At 29.1% G+C, this 3,486-nt stretch overlaps 1 pseudogene; it reads right to left on the minus strand.

Annotated features, from left to right (window-relative positions):
• Positions 1-674: 674 nt before the first annotated feature.
• LOC115233731 lies at positions 675-3,269 on the minus strand (annotated as a pseudogene).
• Between the last annotated feature and the right edge of the window lie 217 nt (positions 3,270-3,486).

Consider the following 3,486-nt stretch of genomic DNA (forward strand, 5'->3'; position numbering starts at 1 on the left):
AATTGATTACTAAATAACGTTTGGAATCTTTTGACTAATCTACTGTAGATTAAAACATATCCGCGAACATTAAATCTATTACTGATACAAGTAAAGAAATCTGAACTGCGTCGGAATCAATTTTTGCATTATACTTGCGCAGAAGTATTACGGTTCTATAAATATTACTCGCAATGTCATTAAATAAGAGAAAGCTGTTGATACGTACTGAAATATACAAAATAAGAACATTAGTATTTTTTCGCTTTAATATGGAAGATATATAAATAATAACAAAATTTTTTACAAAAATTGTCAAAGATTTATGACTTAAAATAATATTTATACATTTTTAAGATAGTTTTAAGAAAACGTAATATATCTGCATGTGTTGATTTTTGTTTCTGATTTACTAGAAAGTCTATTATTTAACAAAATATGAAAATGAGTTATTGAATTAAAGTTATCAAAATCTTTCCATATTATTAAAATCTTTTCATATTATATAAATTATGTAAGAACAATATTTTAGTTGTTGAGATTTTACCGATGCATAATAATTTAATGATAAAACTGGTAACATAGAGGAAACTGAGATTATTTAATATATATATATACACATACATAATGTATCCGAATTTACATTTAGTTCCGTTATTTAAACTATACCGATATTCCCTTCTGATGCAACTTACCGCGTCCATCAAGTAATCGGCTGGCCAAGCACACGCGTAAACTTCCATAAATCCAGCTATACACAGAATTATGAAATGTGTTTTGTCCACTAATTCGCTTTCCTACACATATAATAATATACATATAAACTATTGGTATTTGACTTCTGAACAAGATAAATGATAGACTTCTTTGAAAAGTTGTGTCCTTATTGTACCACAGTGATTCATATACTGCGTTCGCAACATTTGTGCTCTAGTAAATAATATGCAAATTTTAGAATAATATTAAGATTAACATTAATCATTAAAAAGTTAATATTATAAATCAATTACGACAAAAAGATGTCACTTATATGAAAAATATCACATAATATATAAATTATAAATAAGTTATATAAATATACAAGTATAGCACGAATATAACGTATAGAAATGAGAGAGTAATATATATAATGTGATATGTGTTAATTTAATATACACGTACAAAATATAAACTACATATAATCTTGTAATCATGTAGAGTGTATCGTGAGCAAAGTCGATACGATAATAAACAACAACTACTTACGCTTACAATTATTAAACCACCAGCTACAATCGAACATGTACAAATAATTATTATCGCTAATATTGCTGAACGGACGGCAGTTATTACCTCTTGAGCAAACCTAAAATAATTTGTTGCTTATTGCTACCATTATTAATTGCATTATTAGTGGCTTACACGTCAATGCATTTTATTTTTTTTTTCGATAAGACCGCTATAATTATATCATCACGCACATGTGATATTGAGATTCGATTATTGTATACATATTACCTTTCTAATTTATCACTTAGTTTAGTCTTAGTTAATCATTGACTCTATTCACATAGTATCGCGTGATATTATCTTCGAATTTAGAATTTTTCGATCATTTTGCCGTACGATTTCGAATTTGTAATTGACACGTTATCCTTATTATCTTTATTATCGTCGCAAGAGAATGCCGTTCAAAATATGTCAGTTTTCAACATATTTATATTGGTTGATTGTAATTTACGGTAATTTTCGCGAGTGAGTGCAACGTGTAAATATCGTATGTGAGTGCAATAAATCCTGGCAATTCGAAAGGAGAAAGCCTAGGAGGCATCGGGCAATGGCAGAGCAACATTGGAATAAATAATTTATGGTTTATATATTATTTCTCATTAATTGTGCACACGTGTCCATTCTTTATTTATTTATATGATTTAAATAAGAATTAGAAAAAAAGATAATTTTTATATATCTTATAAAAGTTTTATACTTAATAAGAATAATTAAATATAAAGATCAAGGAAGTTGAAATAGAACAGAAAAATATTATTTTATTACCTTAACAGTTTTATATGTTGTCGTATACCTGTGATGATATCGTAAATACCGGTGACCCTTCGAAATTGATGCGACAAGATTTCGAAACGAGCCGTAGTAAACCATATAAAAAGACCGATAAGAGAACTGTGACAAACATTCGAAAAGGTCTGCCAAACAACGATGGATTGATGCAGAAAGACAATAGTCTTCATTGGTTCATGTTTAACGTCGAAAGGATACTTTGTTTCTACAGGTAAGATCTGATCTGGCATTATCAACGGCGCTATTATTGTTGCAAGAGCGGTGAAGAAAACCGCCACGGTAGAGCCTGCATAAAACACTTTACACTTGTCGACGTATCGTTGATAAATTTCTTTCTCGTATGCTTCTGCGTATTTGAAATTATGCTCCATTTCCGAGATCAAATACTGAAATTTAATTCGACATTTCGACTAGAATACATAAAATGTACAGTTTTTGTAAAGCTTTGTGATTAATAACGTTATATAGTGTGTTAAATACAATATTTAATCTATTTTAATACAAAGTTGCATAAAATAGATCGAAAAATGCTTATCTAAAATTAATTCATTATCACTTTGGTATTTTTTACTTGCAATCGATCATATTGCAGCGCGAAAATTAATATTTCCCAAGGGACTTGTATAAAGGCTGCCACTAAGCAACATAACTTTGTTATCCTCGGTAGATTGTAATCATTGTTGAAAAGAGTATATATTATTGGCACAATTAATAATATTACATGCACACAGACCAAGAAGCGTAGAATTTTAAAACGTATCACTTGAAATCTAGTAGCACTCTTCAGTAGTGGAAATGAAAAGCATAATGCTACCATTATTTTCGTGAACCTGACTGCGGTTTCCGGGGTTACTTTGCTTGCCATAATTACGTCAAAACTTATCAATATGATAATAGTGAAATCTATATTCTTTCTCGATTGTTTCTCGCATTATATCGTCTCTGACAAAGCTACAAGCTTTCGTCGGTTCATAACACATACATATTTAATGTCTAAAAGCATAGCTCGATACACGTAATTTATATATACGCAGTATTGCAAGAGAAAAATATTTTACATGTAACATGTATACTGGATTGCCCGATTATGTTTTATAGGTGCTGCGAATAATAAATTTATAACGGTGATTTCTCACGAAAGAATAGTGCAATTTATCAAAAGTAATGTATAATATAGGAAAAAAATATAGAAGGATTTTTTTTCTACAGGCGTAATAAGTTTCTTTACACGATAATCATGAACTATCTGTAATATTCTATAATGTTCAATTTTATTTCGGAAACTAAAGAACGAAAATCATTTATAACACAAACAATATTTATGATATTGTAGATACATCGTCACTTCGTGAAGACACGCGAAAACATCAACAAAATCTTTTCAGTGTAATAATAGTTGAAATTTTATAAATACACGATCGCGTTCTTACTTTCTGCGATTGTATAAAA

This window comes from Formica exsecta, unplaced genomic scaffold (genome assembly GCF_003651465.1).
Source record: "Formica exsecta isolate Colony F162 unplaced genomic scaffold, ASM365146v1 scaffold187, whole genome shotgun sequence".
NCBI classification, from domain to species: Eukaryota; Metazoa; Arthropoda; class Insecta; order Hymenoptera; family Formicidae; genus Formica; species Formica exsecta.